This window comes from Bubalus kerabau, chromosome 3 (assembly GCF_029407905.1).
Source record: "Bubalus kerabau isolate K-KA32 ecotype Philippines breed swamp buffalo chromosome 3, PCC_UOA_SB_1v2, whole genome shotgun sequence".
Taxonomy (NCBI): Eukaryota; Metazoa; Chordata; class Mammalia; order Artiodactyla; family Bovidae; genus Bubalus; species Bubalus kerabau.
The window spans coordinates 9,418,313-9,441,165 of record NC_073626.1 but is presented as its reverse complement, the minus strand read 5'-3'; the positions used below and the strand labels follow the sequence as shown (position 1 = coordinate 9,441,165).

The following is a 22,853-nucleotide window of genomic DNA, read 5'->3' as shown; positions in this document are numbered from 1 at the left end:
AGTTAAATCCTCTCAAAGATAGTTAACCAAAACCAAAAGGTGATTCACAGATATTTTATAGGGGTAGAGACTCAGAATTTTAGGTTGAGGTCAGGGAAATGTATGTTAGTACACTCTCAGCTAGTCGCAAGGATTAAGATATAGTGTAGAAGGTTCCAGTTGACAACTTCATGTAGCTGCTGGAACTAACTTTTGTATCATTGCTTTTCAACTTGGGATCAGTGGTGTGTGGTGTGTACACAGCAGAGTACACACCTGTGGTATGTAGACACAGCATACACACCACTCTGTGTGTGTATACACATCAGAGTCACTTAGGGGACTAATAAAAATATAGTAGTTTGAGTCTTACCCCCCAAATTCCTTAACCAGTATTTTCAGGTGTAGACCTTGGACATGATGGACACTTTGAGGACACTTCACAGGGAATTTCGGTGCTTACCTCTCTCTGAATGAGAGCTGATTATATAGACTCATTGGATCGGTCCTGTGGTATTTCCTGATAAATTCATTGTGGTATCAGAGATCCTTTAAAACATCTCTAGAGTTGTTTGTCCAGCTCTCAAGGTGAAGTTACTAGAATGTATAACTTTACCTGTATTTGGAGTGAATCATTTCACCCCTTTTAGTGCTTCTTAGGGAGAAGGCAATGGCACCCTACTCCAGTACTCTTGCCTGGAAAATCCCATGGACCGAGGAGCCTGGTAGGCTGCAGTCCATGGGGTCGCTAAGAGTCAGAGATGACTGAGCGACTTCCCTTTCACTTTTCACTTGCATGCATTGGAAAAGGAAATGGCAACCCACTCCAGTGTTCTTGCCTGGAGAATCCCAGGGACGGGGGAGCCTGGTGGGCTGCCGTCTATGGGGGTCGCACAGAGTCAGACACGACTGAAGCGACTTAGCAGCAGCAGTACCCTGACGAGTCTCAAATCTGAAACTGCATCTCAGGATATTCCCTTGAGCTCTGGACCAGATGTTTGTATTTGAATGTCCCATAGGCATTTAAATTTAGCTTATTTAAAATCTTTTTCTCAGCCATAGCCTGGCTCATGGTTTCACTTTGCTAGAAACTTGCACATTTCCTGCCTTTAACTTTCTCTATCCACGTCGACAGTGTCTGCCCGATCAGGTGTTGGTCCTTTGTGCCCTGAGTGACTGAGACCCCCCAGGGGCTCCCTGTTTCGCTCTCACTCCAGTCTATAAGGAAGGAGTCCACCTTCCTCCTGGTACAGAACTGAAGTGTCTGTCCCTCCTTTAAGATTGTTTAATACACTGGTTACTTTGAGAGTAAAATCTAAAACTTCTTAGGATCCTTCACGATGTATGACTAATGCCTTGCTGATTTTTTAGTCTCATCTTTCTGTGGCCAGAATTTCTTTCATTTTTAAAACTAGGTATATTTTACATGTAATAAATCTTAAACTGTTTTAGCGTGCACGTCGATGAGTTTTGACAGATCTGTACAGTCTTGTAACCATCACCACAATCAGTATAGAAAACATTTCAATCACCCACCAATACCCAGATTCCTCCATATCCCTTTTCAGGCAACCTTTGCCCATCTCCAGCCCCTGGCAACCACTGATTTGTTTTCTTCCTTTATAGTTTGCTGTTTCTAGGATGGTATATACATGGAGTCATGTAGTGTAAAGAGTATAGTATCCTTTAAAGCCCGACATCTTTCACTTAGTATACTGCATATGAAATTCATCCCTGTTGTTGTATGTATTGGTAGTTCAGTTCTTGTTATTGCTGGTTGTATGGAGGAACCAACCACAGTGTCCTTACTCACTCTTCAGTTGAAGGACATCAGATTATTTCCAGTTTTTTTGACAACTAGGAATATAGCCGCTAGAAACATTTATGTATCGGTTTTTGCATAAACGTGAGTTTTCACTTAACTTGGGTAAATACACAGGAATGGGATGGCTGGGTCGTTCGTTAAGTGTCTCTTTAACTTTATAAGAAACTGCCAAGCTGTTCTGCAGTGTGGCTGTGCTGGCTCCCGTGCCCACCAGCAGGGTGTGGGGCCCGGGGGCGTGCCTCCACAGAAGCCCTGGGTATTGTCAGGGTCGTTTTGTTTGTTTGTCTTTAATTTGCTGCCATTCTAATAGATACCTAGTGGTTTCTTGTGATTTTAACTGACATTTCCCTAAGGACCAATGATGTTGAAGAATCATTAATTTTCATCTGCCTTTTTTTTTTTTTTTTAAATAAACTTAATAATTCTTTTAATTTTAAATTAATTTCTTGTCAACAACTAGGGACATGGTTAAGAAAGGACATAACGTATATTTAAGAATACTGAACTGACGAGCACAATTGAATGCAGTGCTTCTTAGGGCAAGTCTCATTTTAGCCTTCACCCTGATTAAATTTAAGGTCCTTATTTCTCCTCTCTTTCCTGAGCTGCGGTGGCGGGGGGCTCAAAGTGGGGCACCCAGTTTCTCTCCATTCCCACTTTCCTGCCAGCTTGGGCTTGGAGAGGCAAGCCCCAGAAGACAGAAAGTAGGGTGTTAAACAGAGACGAATCAATATAAAGTGACCCGACAGGAGAGGGATGGGATACACTTTAGGTTAGAAAATGTTACCTAACCACACTGGGGTCCACTTGCCCAGCACCCAGCAATGCCAGACTGCCGACACCGGGTTGTGGTGAAGAGCAGTGATAAGTGCAAGCACCAAGCCAGGAGGATGGGCTGCTTACGCCCCAAGACCAAACTCCGCATTGGCTTCCGGGGAGGTTTTCTAAAGGCAACATTAGAGGTGAGGGCTGCAGGGTGTATGCTCAGCCTGTGGGCTTTCTTCAGTTGTGGTGAGATAACGGGTGATGCTTTGGGAATCTTAATCATCAGCCTTCTGGTTCCAGCCTGTCCAGGGTCAGCACATAGTCCCCATCCACCTCCTGGGAGGGGTGGGGGAGGTCTTAGTTTCCGCAGAACAACTCAGAGATACTCGTCAGATTGTTGTGTGTATCCCTTGAGGGAGACTGGGGCTGTTTTGTCACTGAACTAGCAAGCTGTCATTACTTTTTTTGAATGACCACTTTTTGTTTGTTTCTGCATTCCCTCACTTGCCGAATTAGTAACTGCTTGAATCTGCTCTTTGGAATTCAGGAAACATGGAAGGGCTTTCGTGCCCGGGAAGGCCTCACAAGGACCTCCTGGGTTTCAGTCTCCCTTTTTCTGATACGTCTCATTCTGGAGGGGAAGTGGGGAGAGAGGAGAAAGGGAATCAAGTTTTGGATAGAACGGTTAACCATCAACCTGGCGAGAAAGTAAAAAATGAATTTCTCTTGTCCCTTTCCCCATTTGCCAAGCTTATTAGCTAATTTAATACTCTTTCGTTGCTAGTTTCCAGGTACGTTATTTTGGTGGCACTTTCTCCTTCCCAACATAAGACCGTGCGTTTACCTTGCTCCTTCCCTTTGAGGCAGGCAAGTGGCGGTGCCTGCGCTGCTGCGGTCGTCACTCACGGACCCAAGGCTCAGGCACGGGGTATATTTCTGTATTCCAGGCCTTTATGTTTAGTCGGCCCTCATATGAATGAACGAATGGATAGATGAGAAATAGCACCTACCGCCTGTATCAGATGAGATCAGATTAGTCGCTCAGTCGTGTCCGACTCTTTGCGACCCCATGAATCGCAGCACACCAGGCCTCCCTGTCCATCACCAACTCCCAGAGTTCACTCAGACTCACGTCCATCGAGTCAGTGATGCCATCCAGCCATCTCATCCTCTGTCGTCCCCTTCTCCTCCTGCCCCCAATCCCTCCCAGCATCAGAGTCTTTTCCAATGAGTCAACTCTTCACATGAGGTGGCCGAAGTACTGGAGTTTCAGCTTTAGCATATTCCTTCCAAAGAAATCCCAGGGCTGATCTCCTTCAGAAAGGACTGGTTGGATCTCCTTGCAGTCCAAGGGACTCTCAAGAGTCTTCTCCAACATCACAGTTCAGAAGCATCAATTCTTTGGCGCTCAGCCTTCTTCACAGTCCAACTCTCACAGCCATACATGACCACAGGAAAAACCATAGCCTTGACTAGACGGACCTTTGTTGGCAAAGTAATGTCTCTGCTTTTGAATATGCTATCTAGGTTGGTCATAACGTTCCTTCCAAGGAGTAAGCGTCTTTTAATTTCATGGCTGCAATCACCATCTGCAGTGATTTTGGAGCCCAAAAATATAAACTCTGACACTGTTTCCACTGTTTCCCCATCTATTTCCCATGAAGTGATGGGACTGGATGCCATGATCTTAGTTTTCTGAATGTTGAGCTTTAAGCCAACTTTTTCACTCTCCACTTTCACTTTCATCAAGAGGCTTTTTAGTTCCTCTTCACTTTCTGCCCTAAGGGTGGTGTCATCTGCATATCTGAGGTTATTGATATTTCTCCCGGCAATCTTGATTCCAGCTTGTGTTTCTTCCAGTCCAGCGTTTCTCATGATGTACTCTGCATAGAAGTTAAATAAGCAGGGTGACAATATACAGCCTTGATGATCTCCTTTTCCTATTTGGAACCAGTGTGTTGTCCCATGTCCACTTCTAACTGTTGCTTCCTGACCTGCATACATATTTCTCAAGAGGCAGGTGAGGTGGTCTGGTATTCCCATCTCTTTCAGAATTTCCCACAGTTTATTGTGATTACACAGTCAAAGGCTTTGGCATAGTCAATAAAGCAGAAATAGATGTTTTTCTGGAACTCTCTTGCTTTTTCCATGATCCAGCGGATGTTGGCAATTTGATCTCTGGTTCCTTTGCCTTTTCTAAAACCAGCTTGAACATCAGGAAGTTCACGGTTCACATATTGCTGAAGCCTGGCTTGGAGAATTTTGAGCATTACTTTGTTAGCGTGTGAGATGAGTGCAATTGTGCGGTAGTTTGAGCATTCTTTGGCATTGCCTTTCTTTGGGATTGGAATGAAAACTGACCTTTTCCAGTCCTGTGGCCACTGCTGAGTTTTCCAAATTTGCTGGCATATTGAGTGCAGCCCTTTCACAGCATCATCTTTCAGGATTTGGAATAGCTCAACTGGAATTCCATCATCTCCGCTAGCTTTGTGCATAGTGATGCTTTCCAAGGCCCACTTGACTTCACATTCCAGGATGTCTGGCTCTAGGTCAGTGATCACACCATCGTGATTATCTGGGTCGTGACGATCTTTGTTGTACAGTTCTTCTGTGTATTCTTGTCACCTCTTCTTAATATCTTCTGCTTCTGTTAGGTCCATACCATTTCTGTTCTTTATCGAGCCCATCTTTGCATGAAATGTTACTTTGGTATATCTGATTTTCTTGAAGAGATCTCTAATCTTTCCCATTCTGTTGTTTTCCTCTATTTCTTTGCATTGATCTGATTTTGTTTATTTCTGGTAATCTTTCTGACTGCAGTTTTAGGTCCAACCCAGTGCTTTTGGAAGCGAAGAACAAACAGTTCATTTATGGAACAAAAGCAAGTCATGTAGCTTATTTTGGCCAAGTAAGGTCTTTCTGGAGATACATTGAACTGTTATCAAGAGATACAAGAACTCCTTCCTAAAATCCTAACATTGTTGTGAAGATTTAACCAGAAAGAGCAGCTGTCAGTTTTCTTTCGTTTGCAGTGATTTATGTTCATCTGAGAGTTTATTATATTTAATTAATTAATTAATTAATTTAATTATATTTAATTTAAAATTGACTTTTTTTAAAGCAATGTGTTTATCCAAGATAAATAAGTGTTTGGATCCAAGATGGCAGTTTTCTTCAGAGAAACTGTCGTTGTAGCAGGTTTTTCCTAAAGCGGCAGGAGTTGGGTATGAATTGCCCTTCGGTCTATTTGTAACATGTGTGGCTTCTGGGCTGCCTTGGAAAATTAGGAATATGCCTGTGATGATTATGACTTGTATTTCTTCACTGCCTAAGAAGTGAGGCTTGAAGGAAGCTCCTCTTATTGAATAAAACAATATGTTTTGCTTTCTGCCTTGGATTTTCATTTATTTTCAATTTCATTTAAATGCTTATTTTCATTTAACGTAATTTTTTTTGTATGTTCAGCAAAATAAGCTTACTTTATTACGACAAAATCACCAGTCTAGATTGTTTAATTTAAAAATGAATTTCTAACACATGTTGCAACCAGAAAATTAAGTCATATTATCTGCATAAAATCATGTTTTAGGAGACATATTTAAAGGGTATATATTTACTTTATGTTCTTGTTAATTCTTATTGACAGTTAAGATGAATTTTAATAGACTTTGTCTCATGAATGTACTTTCAGTTCAGGAATTTCATTCAGGTTTTAAATTATGCATACTAATAGAGGCAGTGGAGATAAAGTTAATTATAAATGTGAGAGATAATAAAATTTTTATTTGGAAATTTTTAGAATAATTTATTATGAGTGTGATATTTTTAGCTCTTCAAACAAAATATTGATGCCATTCTGCCAGTGTGATTCAGGAGAAATCAGCAAGTAATCCAGTCTCTGTTCCTAAATTCTGCTGATAATAAAATGTAGTCTTCAGAACATTCCTTCTGTGCTTCCTCACTTTTCTGGATTATTTCCTGGGGGAGTAGAAAAGAAATCAAAGGTCTTTTTCCCCACCTAGCTTTAAAAGGTCTTTTCTTCTAGTTTCTGTCAGTGATAGCAGTAAAGGGAAACGCAGCCGGAAACTGTGAAAAAGACATCAAATGAGCGGTGTATCTATTAACGTAGTGAATTTAATGAATTGAACAAGAGTGATATGTGGTGTATCAGGCACTCTCAGCACCTGAGTGAGTTTAAATAAGAACTTATTTGTCTCTGCCTTCTCCCTGGATTCTAGTAGAGAGCCTGGCAGCAGAAGCCCAGTGAATGCCTTGAGTGAACCGAATGTGGGTTCCTGTCCTCAAGGAATACAGAGTTCAGTATATGGAGGGGACAGTGGTGCAGGGCAGGGAGCGGGTATGTGCGAATAACTCTAGATGAAGACATAATACATTAAGTACTTAAAGAATGAGCGACAGTATGGGAAAACTGAGGAGATGATGATTCTAGCTCCAGGAAACAGATTTATAAAGGAAATAGTATTTGATAGGCCTTAGAAAATGAGTTAGAATTTGAGACACTTTGTTGGGGAAGAATATTCCAGACTGTGCCAAGTGGGAGGAATGGAACCATTTGGTGTCTTTGGCTGAGGTACCTGACCCAGTATTGGTGGCGACTTGAGGGCTTATAGTGAAGAGTTTACAGAAGTGTGAGCGGAGTTGGAATCGGGTGTTGGAGAGCCTTGATGATAGCTCTGTGGGCGAATACTCTGTAGGTAGAAGGGGGCCTTCAGCCTTCTTGAATCAGGCAGTGATATTTTATCTGTTTAGAAAAACAGTACTGGGTGGGGAGGGGATACAGTGTGGAAAAGAGCCAGAGATGGGAGTGAGGCTCTGAGGGTGTTGCCTAGGATTGAATTGTGATAGAGATTAAAAAAAATAGAGGAAGAAGAGGTAGTTCCCCTTGTTGGGCGCCTCTTGTGTACCAGCTACTGTGCTAGGAACCTAGGGTTTTCAAGGATGTGTTGGCTGAGACTGGGTCCCTGCCTTGCAGACGTGGGTCGGTAAGATGAGAAATGAGCATGGCAACACATTATAACATTATAATAATAGCTGTATGAACCAAGTAGAGAAGTGTGGTGGAGAAAGTGACCAGCTCTGTTGGAAGATGGGGTGGCAATCAAGGAAGCCTCTAGAAAGTGTGCATGTAGTTACGGAAGAGGAAGAAAGCCGAACACAAGTCTCTCTCACTTCCCTGTCCTTCAGCCACCTGCTCACCCTCCTTAGACCAATTTCCTAGGAATCCCTCCAGAGTTTGTTCCTGAGCAGAGTTTTCAAAGACAAATAGCTGCTTTAGAAGCTGATTTAGTTACGTTTGCTAAAATACAGTGAAGTACTTTGGGATTAGAAAGACGGAGATTTGGATATTGGCTCTGCCACTAACCGGGGCTTCCTTGGTGGCTCAGACAGTAAAGAATGCCTGCAATGTGGGAGGCCTGGGTTCGATCCCTGGGTAGGAAAGATCCCCTGGAGGAGGGCATGGCAGCCCACTCTGGCCTGGAGAATCCCATGGACAGAGGAGCCTGCTGGCCTACAGTTAATGGGGTACAGAGAGTTGGATTCACCTGAGCGACTACATCACTTTCGCTTTTCTGCCACTTACTAGTTCTGTGTCCTTGTACTTTTTGACAAACTTTTTTTCCCTTTTCTGTAAAATGGAAACAGTGCCAACCTCCTAGGATTGTAAATAGTTCAGGGAAAGCAGCTCTTGCAGTGCCTGCTGCAAATGCTCGATGCTGCTGTTGCCGATGGAGAAAGAGAAACACGAAGGTCTGTGGCAGCTTTAATGGGGAATGATAACAATTGGATTTGCATGTTGGGACAGTTCCTCTGATAAAGAAAAGAGAGGTCTGAGAGACACAGGATCAGTTGGGCCATTATGATTTTGAATTGGCTTAATCTGTGTGGTGGCTTTAGTGACAAAAATAAATGGATTTGTTAGCTCTTTAGGACTTTAAAGAAAACGAAAAGGCTTGATTAGGAAGTGGGAATAGTAAGGGTAGCTGTTAAAAAGCAAAGAATGAAGGGTGGTGACTGGGACAGTCAATTAGATAGATGGTGCTGTGACTGAATATAATAAAGAATACTGGAGGGAAATGGAGCTTTGAAATTGCAGATAATGGGAACAGTGTGAGACATCCAGATGATGAATTAATAGTAGGGCTTTGACTAAAAATAAATGGGATTTAGGAGAGAGAAAAGCTGTCAGTGGATTTTGGAGTTATCAGAATGTAGGTTGTTGAAGCCATGAGGATTGATATGATCATCCAAGTATGTGGCGTAAAAAAGAGGAGGCTGGAGGATGGACATCTGAATCACCACATTTATAGGAAATGTAGAAGGGTGTTAATAGCTAAGAATTCTGAGTAGGGATGGTCAGAGTCAGAACGAAGGTCGTGGAGAGTCCTGGGTGTTAGAAGCCAAGGAGGTCAGTTAAAAGGAGAACTGAAGTGTCTGCTGGTCGGTCACTGTGGAGGTGGTTAATCCTTGTTCTAGCAAATTCCTTAAAGTTGGGGTGGGAGTGAGTGCAGTGTGTTAGAAAGTTAGAGTATGGGACGGAGTTAATGGAGCCAGAGGGCTGCCTAGCTGTGTGGCTGTTATGGGAAATAGTCATTTTCTGTCCCTTCAGAAAAATAGGAAGAAAATTACATCTTGTATAAATTCTATTAATGATTCAGCTTGTTTCCTTCCAGTGTTTATATATACACTTTTATTACACAGCTCTACTCTTCTTTAAACAGTTTTATAGCCTATTTTTATTATTGACTTAACTTACTATGTATTTTTTAACCTACTTACAGGTGTAAGCCTTTTGCTATAAGATTAAAAGCTCTGGTCATCTTTCTTCTTTTTGCTTTGTTTGTTTTTTTTTTTTCCCCCTGAAGTATCATCTGTTTTGAAGTAGAATTAATGTGTCAAAAGAAGGAGTATGTACACTTTTAGATACATGATGCAATGGCCAAATTACTCTCTAGAAAAATGAGTTCAACTTCTGCTTAGGCAGGAGAAGCTTGGTCATATGTGTAAATTAAGGAGAGGGAATCACCGGGGAATCCAAGGCAAGTTGAGGAAACAAGCTCCTTTGCTGATGGAGTGGGGTTGAGGGGTTAAATATAAGTTAGGAATGTGGGCTGGAATATGCAGTTGATTAGAACAGAAACATCTCTGCTTTGGGGAGCCTGTCTTGACAGCCTTTGCACCTCCAAACTAGGTTAGACTCCTCTTTTATCTGATTACATAGCACTCCTGTCCCCCGTCATAGCATTTCATCATATTCGTAATTATTTATGTAAGATCTGTCTTCCTTGTTAGAGTGTGAGCTCCACTAGAGCACAGACTTCTGTCTTTTTCACAACTTAATCCCTGTTGTCCCACACACGGTTACTTAGTAAATATACATTGATCAGGGAAGCGAAAATGTTGAACTGTGAGATCTAAAACCATGAATTTGTTGTGACAGCAATTTACATATGTAACATTATTTTTCACTCTGTACTCAGCTGGCCGGGGAGGAAAGTTGAATTGCATGATTGATGCAGAATGGAAAATTACAGTTTAGGAAGTTAGAACAGTTGTAGTAGTTGAGGCTTACTGGTGAAGGAACTTTCAAACGGACAGTTTTAGTTCAGGCCGGGTGAAGGAGAAATGAAATCAGTAAAGAGCCAGCAAAAAAGTAGGCAGGATGGAGACATTTGAGGATTGCTGCTTCTCGTGAAGTTTGAGAAGAGGCGTGGTGGGATTTCTGCGGTGGCGTTCCTGGAGCTGCCAGGCAGGGTGCGCCAGTGACAGAGGGCCTGCGTGAGGAGGGGGAGGAGGGCTTTGGGGACGGTTTTTTCACTCGTGCGTCTTCAGTGCTCAGAACAGTGTCGGGCACAGAACCAGGGGCCTGGGTGCAGGCGGCAGGAAGAACAGCTTTCCCTCTGCAGACCCCGGCCCTGTGGCACGTGCAGAGTACAGCTGTTGGTGTTTATAAAATGGGACAAGGGGAAGCTTGGGTTTTGGATACTTCTTTCCCTACATTTTGAAACCACCAAAGATGCTTGGGAGCTGCATTTTTGATGGTGAGGAGGAAAGTGTTATTTAACAAGTGCCTAGTGAATGTGGGAAAAGTGTCCTAGAGATATATAACCACCACGTTTCTTAGATTATTCTTGAGTTGGTTATCTGTCTTCAGTGTTGTTGAAATCCCAAGTCAACTCTATGCCTGCTCCATCTCTTATTTTATGTCCAGCAAATGCATGTGGATTTTTTTAAAGAACATTTTCTCCAGTTGTAAGGTAATGTATTCTTCCAAGGAATATATATATATATATGTGTGTGTGTGTGTGTCATCGCATGCAGCATGTGGGATCTTAATTTCCTGATCAGGAATCAAACCTCCTTCCCTTGCATTGGAGGCCTATTGGAGTCTTAACCAGTGGACCACCAAGGAAGTCCCCTGCTAGTGTATTCTTATGCAAAAGAGAAAATCAGACAAATCCTGTCAAGGAGAAAAAAGCATAACTACTTTAAAGAGCATTTTCAGTCCTACCACTCATACTAAACTACAGTTGATATTTGGGGATATATTCGGATATATTCTGCCTTTTTCCCTTCTATTTAAACAAATTTTAACATTAGTCTAAGAATGAAAATTTGGTTTAAGATATATGCGAATCATGTATACCACTACCTATACTTAATATGAGTTTAGTTAAAAATTTAGAGAAAAATCCCATTTTAATAACGTCTTGAAGATACCCACAATCTTTCAGTATAGCATTAAGGTTGTATTTGTTGTTGGTGTTTGGTCCCTAAATTGTGTCTGACTCTTTGTGGCTCCATGACTGTAGCTCTCCAGGCAAGACCACTGGAGTGGGTTGCCATTTCCTTCTGCACGGGATCTTCCCTACCCAGGGATCAAACCCAAGTCGCCTGCATTAACAGGCGGATTCTTGAGCACAGAGCCACCAGGGAAGCCTGTTAAGGTAGTATAGCTTTGCCGTAATGAGTATGTTATTATTTAGTCATATTTCAGTTATACAGAATCAGAAAACTGTTTGTAACCAGTCCATTTATGTTTATTTCAGATGTATTGCATGCTTGCTGTTTGCCTACTGCTGAAATCACTTACATAAAAGTAAATGTTCCAGAATAGAGAGACGTGATGTGTTAGTCCTGGACCTTCTGATTTTCTGTGGGTGATTTGGCACTTGGATAGGTTTTTCAGGAGGGCCAGTTGAGATGTTTAAAGTGATGACAGAGTAGTAACTGTTTGGGATAGAAGCAGAGGCTGGCAAGGAATTGTCCCTCATCCTAGGGCTGCCCTCTCTATGATTTAGATGGTGCGGAATCTCAGCAGCTTTCTTTGTGTCAAGAAAAGTTAATACAGTGAACACCCACATGCCACCTTAATTTTAGAGTTAGGATTTTGCTCTATTTGCTTTATCCCAGATCTGTCCATCCAGGAATACTTTTTTTTTTTTTTCCTGAGTGCACTTCAAGGTCAGAGTTTCCAAACCAGTTTTAATTCTCCAGTTTTACAGAGTCTCTCTTTCCTTACTCTGAAAATCTTGTTTCTAATCCTATTGACATGATTTGCTTTGTCCTAGAGCATAACTATACATTTCTGAACGAACATACCGATACTGTTACTAAAAGAATGTTGAATACCACATGGATTTTTTACAGTTCCACACCAATTGACATTTTATTAGTTTCACTTGTTTACATTTATCTTCATTTATAGGGATTGCTTTTTTCTTTTTGATTTTGGTTTAAATAACACATCTGAACATTTACATTGTTCACAAATTAAAACTGTACAAGAAGGCCTTTCACAGAAGGCCCCCTTTACCCTGGTCTTCCCCCATAGGTAACCATTTTCACTGATTCTTGTTTTTTTCTATTATTTCTTTTTGAACTTACAAGCAAATATGCCAGAGAAGACGATGAACGGATCTCACAAGTCACTGGTGACACTAATTGCCTGTAGATACGGGGAAGTGGTTATAGGTGGGAATAGGAGCGAAAGGAAACTGGAAGCATTTTCGTCACGTTTGAATTTTGTTTTTTTTATTATGATGTGGTCTGTTTGCCTTTTTTTTTTAAAGGTGGGGCATTAGTGTATTTTTACATTTAGAAAATTACTTTATAGTAATAGCTGTAGTCTCCTCTTTGAAGATATTCTCTGTTGTGAGCAGTGGTGAGCAGTAGTGGAATTAATTACTAACCTCTTTTGGATCTTCCCTTCCTGCTTTCCTAGAATCTTTTTGTTGAGTTTTTCGGATAACCAGCCTTTAGGTTTCTTTGCTGAGGGGCAGGGTGGGAATCTTTCCAGTCCTCCTCTTTATTGATTGAAGTATAGCTGCTTTACAGTATTGCATTAGTTTCAGATGTACAGCGTAGTGATTGAGTATTTTTATAGGTTATACTCCATTTAAAGTTACTATGAAATATTGGTTATACTTCCTCTGCTATACAGTATGTCCATGTAGCTTATTTATTGTATACATAGTAGTTTATACCTCTTAATCCTCTACCTTTTCTTGTTTTCTGTATCTGTGAGTCTGTTTATGTTTTGTTATATTTATTCCAATAACATTTATGCCAAAAAATGCTCAAACTACCGCACAATTGCACTCATCTCACACGCTAACAAAGTAATGCTCAAAATTCTCCAAGCCAGGCTTCAGCAATATGTGAACCGTGAACTTCCTGATGTTCAAGCTGGTTTTAGAAAAGGCAGAGGAGCCAGAGATCAAATTGCCAACATCCGCTGGATCATGGAAAAAGCAAGAGAGTTCCAGAAAAACATCTATTTCTGCTTTATTGACTATGCCAAAGCCTTTGTGTAATCACAATAAACTGTGGGAAATTCTGAAAGAGATGGGAATACCAGACCACCTCACCTGCCTCTTGAGAAATCTGTATGCAGGTCAGGAAGCAACAGTTAGAAGTGGACATGGAACAACACACTGGTTCCAAATAGGAAAAGGAGTACGTCAAGGCTGTATATTGTCACCCTGTTTATTTAACTTATATGCAGAGTACATCATGAGAAATGCTGGACTGGAAGAAACACAAGCTGGAATCAAGATTGCCAGGAGAAATATCAATAACCTCAGATATGCAGATGACACCACCCTTATGGCAGAAGGTAAAGAGGAACTCAAAAGCCTCTTGATGAAAGTGAAAGTGGAGAGTGAAAAAGTTGGCTTAAAGCTCAACATTCAGAAAACGAAGATCATGGCATCCGGTCCCATCACTTCATGGGAAATAGATGGGGAAACAGTGGAAACAGTGTCAGACTTTATTTTTCTGGGCTCCAAAATCACTGCAGATGGTGACTGCAGCCATGAAATTAAAAGACGCTTACTCCTTGGAAGGAACGTTATGACCAACCTAGATAGCATATTCAAAAGCAGAGACATTACTTTGCAAACAAAGGTCCGTCTAGTCAAGGCTGTGGTTTTTCCTGTGGTCATGTATGGCTGTGAGAGTTGGATTGTGAAGAAGGCTGAGCGCCGAAGAATTGATGCTTCTGAACTGTGATGTTGGAGAAGACTCTTGAGAGTCCCTTGGACTGCAAGGAGATCCAATCAGTCCTTTCTGAAGGAGATCAGCCCTGGGATTTCTTTGGAAGGAATGATGCTAAAGCTGAAACTCCAGTACTTAGGCCACCTCATGCGAAGAGTTGACTCATTGGAAAAGACTCTGACGCTGGGAGGGATTGGGGGCAAGAGGAGAAGGGGACGACGGAGGATGAGATGGCTGGATGGCATCACTGACTTGATGGACGTGAGTCTGAGTGAACTCTGGGAGTTGGTGATGGACAGGGAGGCCTGGTGTGCTGTGATTCATGGGGTCGCAAAGAGTCGGACACAACTGAGCAACTGATCTGATATTTATTCCTTTTATATTTTAGATTCCATATATAAGTGATAATATATAGTATTTGTTTTTCTTTGTCTGACTTATTTCGCTGAGCCTACTACTCCCCAAGTCCTCCATGTTGTTGCAAGGGGCAGAATTCTTGGCTGCATAGCGCTCTGTGTGTGTGTGTGAGATCACATCTTCTTTATCTGTTTGTGTGACACTTAAGTTGCTTCCATACCTTGGCTGTTGGAAATAATGCTGCTGTGAACACTAGGGTGCATGTATCTTTTAAAATCAGTGTTTTCATTGTCTTCAGGAGTGGAATTGCTGGATCACACGGTAGGCTGTTTTTAGAACTATTGTTTAATTGACTGCACCAATTTACATTCCCATGAACAGTGTAGAAAGGTTCCCTTTGCTCCACGTCTTTGCCAGTATTTGTTATTTGGGGTCTTTGATGAGGGCTGTTCTGACAGGTGTGATGTGATAGCTCACTCTGGTTTTGATTGCTTTTCCCTGATGACTAACCGTATGAAGAACCAGCCTTTGGGTTTTTTATTTTCTCAGGTTTCCTGTTTTCAATTTCATTGATTTCTGCTCTGGTTTTTATTATTTCTTCTCTTCCTAGGCTTATATTTTTCTTAATTACTGATTTCCTAAGATAGAAGGATAAATTATTGATTTTAGATTATTATAATGTTCAGTACTATAAATTTTCCTGTAAGTACCTTTTTTAAGCTGCATCCCACAAATTTTGATAGTTATGTTTTCATTTTTATTTAGTCTAAGATATTTAAAAATTTCTTTTGAGAAATCTTCTTTGTGGCTTTAGCAGTGTGATGCTTAATCATTAAATAATTGGAGATTTTTCAACTTTTGATATCTTGTTCAACTTCATTATTGGTTTCAGAGTGTCCCTTGTATTATTTCAGTTTTTAAAATATGAATCTGATCTTTCCTGGTCAATGTTTCTTGTGAACTTGAAAAGAATGTGTATTCTGATGTTTTTAGATGTGGATGTCAATGAAATCCAGTTGACTGATGGTGTTCTCTATATTCTTACTGGTTTTCCTCCTGCTGTCTGCCAGTTACAGATGTCTCCAGTTATAATAGTGGATTGGACTATTTTTCTGGGTAATTCTATCAGTTTTTGCCTCACATCTTTTGACATTTTGTTACTAGGTGCATCAACATTAAGAATTGTTATGCCTTCTTCAAGAATTGACACTCCACATAATGCTTCTCTGTATCCCTGATAATTTTCCTTGTTCTGAAATCTGCTTTGTTTGAAACGAGTATAGCTAGTCCAGCTATCTTTTGATTAGTATTAGCACAGTGTACCTCTCTCCATCCCTTCATGTTAATCTATCTGTGTCTTTATTATAAAATAGGTTTCTTGTAGACAGCATTGGTGGGTCTTAGTCTCTCACTTTTGTTTCTTTTGGTTGTTGTATTTAGACCTCGCACATTGAAAATGACTTGTTATAGTTGGGGTGGTATCAGCCTTTACAGGTGGCGCAGATGCTTTCTGACAGATTATAACCAATCGCTGCTTCTTAGCAGTACCAGCTACGTCACCGCTGCTTTTCCGCTTGCTTCTGAGCACCCTTGACATAACGATACGGTACCCAGAAGCACGACCGTGTACGCCAGACACATGAACTAACTTACGTGCCTGGACATGTGAACGCACGTTTGTATCTGAAAGTTCGCAGCTTGAAGATTCGTATGTAGGGGGCTTACTGCACATACTACCACAGTAAGCTTCTTGTCCATCGAGTCTTCTCACTCTGTCACTGCTGTTGAGTTTGAGCTTGTTTTTGTATGTCATGCAACACCTCAGACAGCTGCCAGCTGTCCTGGTTCACTCCTGGTTGTGAGCCATAGCCCTGCACATCTGGTGTTGCAAATCTCCCCTGTCCAATAACTCCTTCCACCACTTCGCAACTCACAAGCTTCAGTTCTATTTCACCAACTTCCCCAAGTAACCTTTAGGTCTTTCTCAGTGTAAGGTGCCCTATTTATTATAGTAGTTATGTATTTCTTGACAATTCAGCATGTGTAAAACCATTGTTATTGAATTTTGGTAGTTTTTAATTGGATTTTTACCTTTTTTAAAAAAGATAGGATGAAGTTTTTGAATGTTGTGCTCTTAAACCCATTTGCTCCTTAAGCGCTGTGGTTTTTATTGCATCATGTTGTATACTGCAATGATTTTAAGGAACTCGGATGTCATGATAATAGCAGAACTGACTGTAATTGCTGTATCCCATATCTACCCATTCCTCTGTCCACCCAGCCATCCATCTTATTTTTTAATGCATTTTGAAGTAAGCAGACTTACGTCCTAATGATTATGGCATGCGTAGCGTTAACTAGAGTTTGGTAGTTGCTTACTGCTCTTTTAAAAATTATCATAAAAGTACGTACTGTGAAGTCTGAAGTGTACCATTTGATGAGTACAAGTGTTTCCTCCTCCTCTTTCCCAGTTAGGCCATGTCCTTACTGTCTCACAAGTGCCATCGCTTTCCTTTTGCCAGTTCCAGAGCTTCATATACAGGCAGACTTTAGAGAAACAGCCGGTTCAGTTTCAGACCACCACAGTGAAGCAAATACCACAGTAAAGCAAGTCACATGAAGTTTTTGTTTCCCAGTACAAATGAGTTATGTTAACATTACACTATCATCTGTTCATTGTGCAATACATAATGTCAAAAAAAAAAGTATATCCCTTAATTTAAAAGTACTTAATTGCTAAAAATGCTAATAATAATGGAAATCGTTGAAATATTACAAGAATTCCCAAAACGTGATAGAGATGCAAAGTGAGCAGATGCTGCTCGGAAATCGGTGCTGACGGACCTTGGGGACGCAGGGTTGCCGCAGACCTTCACTTGGTTGTTTTAAAGCTATATCTGTGAAGCTGAATAAAATGAGGTATGTCTGCAAAAGGCGTCACACAGCGTAGACCCTTTTGTAGATTTCTTTGATTCAGGATTGCATTTTTTAGGTCATCCATGTTGTGTGTATCAGTACTTCATTTTCCATTTTATTTCTGAGTAGAACATGCCACAGTTTGTGAATCCGTTCACTTGTTGATAGATACGTGGGCTGTTTGAGTTTTTCCTCTTTTGTGAAGAAAGTTCTCAGGAGCATGGTTAGACAAGTGTCTAGGCGCACGTGTTGCCCTCATTTCTCTTCTGAGTGGAGCCGCAGGGTCTGGGGGTAAGCATCCACTCAGACGTACGAGAAACCGCCAGCCATGTTCCCAAGGAGTTGCCCCATTTTACGTTCCCACCGGCAGTGTGTGAAAGTTATTATTGTGCCAAGTTCTTGGCAGTGCCGGTGTGGCCAGTCTCAAACTGTCACCATCCTGCTGGATGTGTGGTGGTGCCCCGGGTGGTTTAATTTCCCTTCTGTGCTGACTAATAGTCACTGAAGTGCAGCGCTTCCACGTGCTTCGTATTTATTTGCAGTTTTCTATGATATTTTGTGAAGTGTCTATTGAAATCTTTTGTTCGTTTATAAAAATTAGATTGTCTTATGTCTTTGGGGCGGAGTTTAATTTTGCTGATGTCTGACTTACGAGTTTGTTATTTTATGCTTCTTGCTTTCTGTGTCCTAATAGGTATTTGCTTTATCCCCATGTAAGTAAGATACTTTTACATGTTTTCTTTTAGAAGCTTTATACATTTAATCTTTGTGTTTAGGACTGTGATCCATTTTCAGTTGAGTTTTGTATATCGTGTGAGGTAGAGATTAATGTCACTGTTGATAGAAAGACCTTCCTTACTCTTTTGGACTATTTTGGCAGTCTTGTAAAAATGTTAAGTGATTGTCTAAGTGTGGAACTCTTTTGGGTCTCTTTCTGAATCCATTGCGTTGATTTGTTTGTTGATTCTTAATGCCAGTACCACACTGTCCTGATTACTCAGGTTTATGCTAGGTGAATCTTGAGGTCAAATGATGTAAGTCCTACGTCTGTATTCTCTTTCATACTTTCTTTTGCATATTTTAGATCCTGTTTATTTCAAACGTTAGAATAAGCCTCTCAGTTTTATAGAAACCTCCTAGCATGAGTATAATTGGATTGCATTGACTCTAGAGATCAATTTGGAGAGAATTGTAGCCTTAATAATATTGAGTCTTCTAGTCCATAAATGTGATGTATCTCTCCATTTATTTACATCTTCTTTAATTTCCCCATCATTGTTTGGTAATTTTCAGCTGAGAAATTCTACATGTCTTTTGTTCAGTTCTTAAATGTTTTATGCTTTCTGGTCCTTTTGTAGATGTAATTGTTTTTAAAATTTTATCTTTTTAGTGTTTGCTGCCAGTATATACAAATACAGTAGATACTTTTATACAGTAATTCTGTATCGTGCATCTGTATTTAAATTCACTTATTAACTTTACTGATTATTTTGTGTTTATCTTTTGTTAAAGTAGTGTTATTTACAAATAAAGTCAGATTTATTTCTTCCCCTTTTTCTTCAATAGGATGTTTTTATTAGATGAATATATTTATCTGTCTATATTTAGCTTTTAGCAATAAGCTATGCTGAACTCTAAAAATGTCATACCATTAATGTATGCAATATTTTTTAGTCAAACTAACCATTCATTTATTCATTCATTCGAAAATGTGTGTTGAGCACCTCCTCTGTGCCAGTCTTCCACTCTGCACGGAGAATAAAATGCTAATAGTCACAGTAACACAGTCCTTGTTATAAATTTGGCACACCTCTGAGTTGTTCCTTGTGTGTGAAAGCCAGTGAGGTAGGTTTCGTTATTATCAACATAATGTTAAAATGAGTAACTTGGCCAGTAAGTTCTCTTTACTCTTGACTAGGGTCATGTTATACTGTGTCTTTATATGTCAGGTAATTTTGAATTGCATGTTGTAACTGGATTATAATTTTTTAAATTAACAATATTTTTTCAGTAAGTTTAATGACATTTCATAATTTTCTTTGCTAATTGTCATTTCTTTGTCTCACACATTTCCTTCTGGTTTCACTGGACTTCCTCCTGAAGACTGTTCTCAAATAGTTCTTTCGTGAGCATTTGTGGACAGTAGAGTATTAGCTTCATTATGCCATAGAATGCCTTGTTGTGCCCTCCTTCTTGGATGAGGCTTTACCTGGGGTGAAGTGCTGGGTTGACAGTTCTTCACTCTCAATGCTTTGTGCCATTGTTTGCTGTCACCAGCCGCTGCTGGAGAGAAGTCAGCTTTCATTTTAATTGTCATTCCTTCTGACATGATCTGCCTTTCTCTTTGGAAGCTTTTAGGATTTTGTTTGTATTGATAGTCTATAGTGTGTTTGTGTGTGGATCTATTTTTATCTTTCTCAGTGTGTGTGATGTGCACTTTCAACTTAACCAAAATATTTTTTAGTTGTGGAAAATCACTAGCTAAACTATCTCAGTAAATATTGGTGTTCCACTGTACTTTTTAATAATGGTGATTCCATTTTTTTTCTTTAACATAATCCTAAATGTATGTATTTTTTAAATGCTTCTTTTTTTTTAATCGTACTCTCCATTGATGTCTTCTAGAATGAATTCATATTCCAATTCTGTATTTCGTTGGTCTTATGTACCTTTTTGGGGGGCTTCCTGTGTAGCTCAGCTGGTTAAGAACCTGCCGGCAATGCAGGGGACTCTGTTGGATTCCTGGGTTGGAAAGTTCCCCTGGAGAAGGGATAGGCTACCCACTCCAGTGTTCTTGGGCTTCCCAGGTGGCTCAGACAGTAAAGAATCTGCCTGCACAAGAATATACAATGGAGAAAAGACAGTCTCTTTAACAAGTGGTGCTGGGAAAACTGGTCAACCACTTGTAAAAGAATGAAAGTAGAACACTTTCTAACACCATACACAAAAATAAACTCAAAGTGGATTAAAGATCTAAATGTAAGACCAGAAACTATAAAACTCCTAGAGGAAAACATAGGCAAAACACTCTCTGACATAAATCACAGCAGGATCCACCTCCCAGAGTAATGGAAATGAAAGCAAGAATAAACAAATTAAACTTAAAAACTTGTGCACAATGAAGGAAACTATAAGCAAGGTGAAAAGACAGCCTTCAGAATGGGAGAAAATAATAGCAAACGAAGCAACTGACAAAGAATTAATCTCAAAAATATACAAGCAGCTCATGCAGTTCAATTCCAGAAAAATAAATGACCCAATCAAAAAATGGGCCAAAGAACTAAACAGACATTTCTCCAAAGAAGACATACAGATGGCTAACAAACACATGAAAAGATGCTCAACATCACTCATTATCAGAGAAATGCAAATCAAAACCACAATGAGGTACCATCTCATGCCAGTCAGAATGGTTACTATCAAAAAGTCTACAAACAGTAAATGCTGGAGAGGGTGCAGGAGAAAAGGGAACCCTCTTACACTGTTGGTGGGAATGAAAACTAGTACAGCCACTATGGAGAACAGTGTGGAGACACCTTAAAAAACTGGAAATAGAACTGCCATACGACCCAGCAATCCCACTGCTGGGCATATACACCGAGGAAACCAGAATTGAAAGAGACGTGTATCCCAGTGTTCATCACAGCACTATTTATAATAGCCAGGACATGGAAGCAACCTAGATGTCCATCAGCAGATGGATGGATAAGAAAGCTGTGGTACATATACACAATGGAGTATTACTCAGCCATTAAAAAGAATACATTTGAATCAGTTCTAATGAAGTGGATGAAACTGGAGCCTATTATACAGAGTGAAGTAAGCCAGAAAGAGAAACACCAATACAGTATATTAACGCATATATTAGAAAGATGGTAATGATGACCCTATATGCAGGACAGCAAAAGAGACACAGATGTAAAGAACAGACTTTTGGACTCTGGGAGAAGGAGAGGGTGGGATGATTTGAGAGAACAGCGTTGAAACATGTATATTACCATATGTGAAACAGATCGCCAGTCCAGGTTTGATGCATGGAACAGGGCATTCAGGGCTGGTGCACTGGGATGACTCGGAGGGATGAGATGGGGAGGGAGGTGGGAGGGGGGTTCAGGATGGGGAACCCATGGCTGATTGATGTGAATGTATGGCAAAAATCACTACAGTATTGTAAAGTAATTAGCCTCCAATTAAATAAATTTTTTTAAAAAAGAATCTGCCTGCATTGTGGGAGACTGGGGTTCAATCCCTGGGTTGGAAAGATCCCCTGGAGGAGGGCATGGCAACCCACTCCAGTATGCTTGCCTGGAGAACTCCCATGGACAGAGGAGCCTGGCGGGCTACAGTTCATGGGGTCGCAAAGAGTCGGACACAGTTAAACATGGTACATTTTTGGTGTATTTTAGAATTTTGTTTTTGTGGCATTATTTTAATTAGGAAGGTAAACATTTTTCTTCATTTTGTTTATCTAGTTCTATACTTTTCTCTTTATTACAGTTTATAGTTGCTTTCTAACTCCTGGGCCCCCAGTCGAAAGCCTGGTCTGCATTAGGGTTTCCAGGTTCTTTATTCAGGGTGAGTGTTGCAGGCTGAGTCACAGATGGAGTCAGTAACTTTGTCCAGCTCTTAGCTGCTCCTTCTCCCTCCCCCTTAACTAGGCCACAGTGTCAGATGAGCTTTAGCCAAGGCCGTGGGTGGTATCTGTGTTTTCTTCCCTTCAGGAGGGGACCCTCTTCCCTGTGGGCTTTAAGCAGTGAGCAGAGCTGATGATCCATTGTGGAGCCCTGTTAGCCTTGGTGGCTCAGGAGGAGCTCCTCCCCGTTCATGGGTGTCCGCAGGCCCAGAGCTGTCCCTGCTTACTTTGTGCTTCTTCTTGGAGGCTCTCTTGTAACTCACTACTGTCTTTAAACATAAATAATTACATTATATGCTGTATTTTCAACAAAGGGGCTGAATCAGAACACCAACTTAACGAGTCTCGACTAGACATCCAACATGTTTCTTCTTGTTTTGTCATTGTTGTGTCCCTTGACACATAACTCTTGTTGGTCATATTGCACTGTGAATTCCATTATCTGTGAATGTTAATATCTAGTAGGACAAACACTAAGTTATCTTTTATTTAACTTTGTCTTGATCAAAATTTTCTATTTTTACATAAGAACTTTAAAATCACCTTGTCTAGTTTTTAAAAGATAGACTCATTTGGAGTCTTGAACCTCAGTACACATATATATTGATTTTAGAAAGATTGCTATTCTTATGCTGTTATGTTATCCAGATACTAAAATACTCGTTTATTATCACTTTTAAGATACCATTTTTGAGCTTAACTTGAGCTCTTTATTCCTATTTTGTATACGTGCATGCTAAGTCACTTCAGTTGTGTCCGACTCTTTGCAACCTTATGGACTGTAGCCTGCTAGGCTCCTTTGTCCATTGGATTCTCCAGGCAAGAATACTAGAGTGGGTTGCCATTTCCTTCTCCAGGGAA

The 22,853-nt window shown here is 40.5% G+C and overlaps 1 protein-coding gene across 1 annotated transcript in view; it reads left to right on the top strand.

The window, feature by feature from the left end:
- The window catches only part of RANBP9 (RAN binding protein 9), a 72,602-nt gene that overhangs the window by 15,309 nt on the left and 34,440 nt on the right, over positions 1-22,853 (top strand). The gene's annotated exons all lie outside the window — the stretch shown is intronic.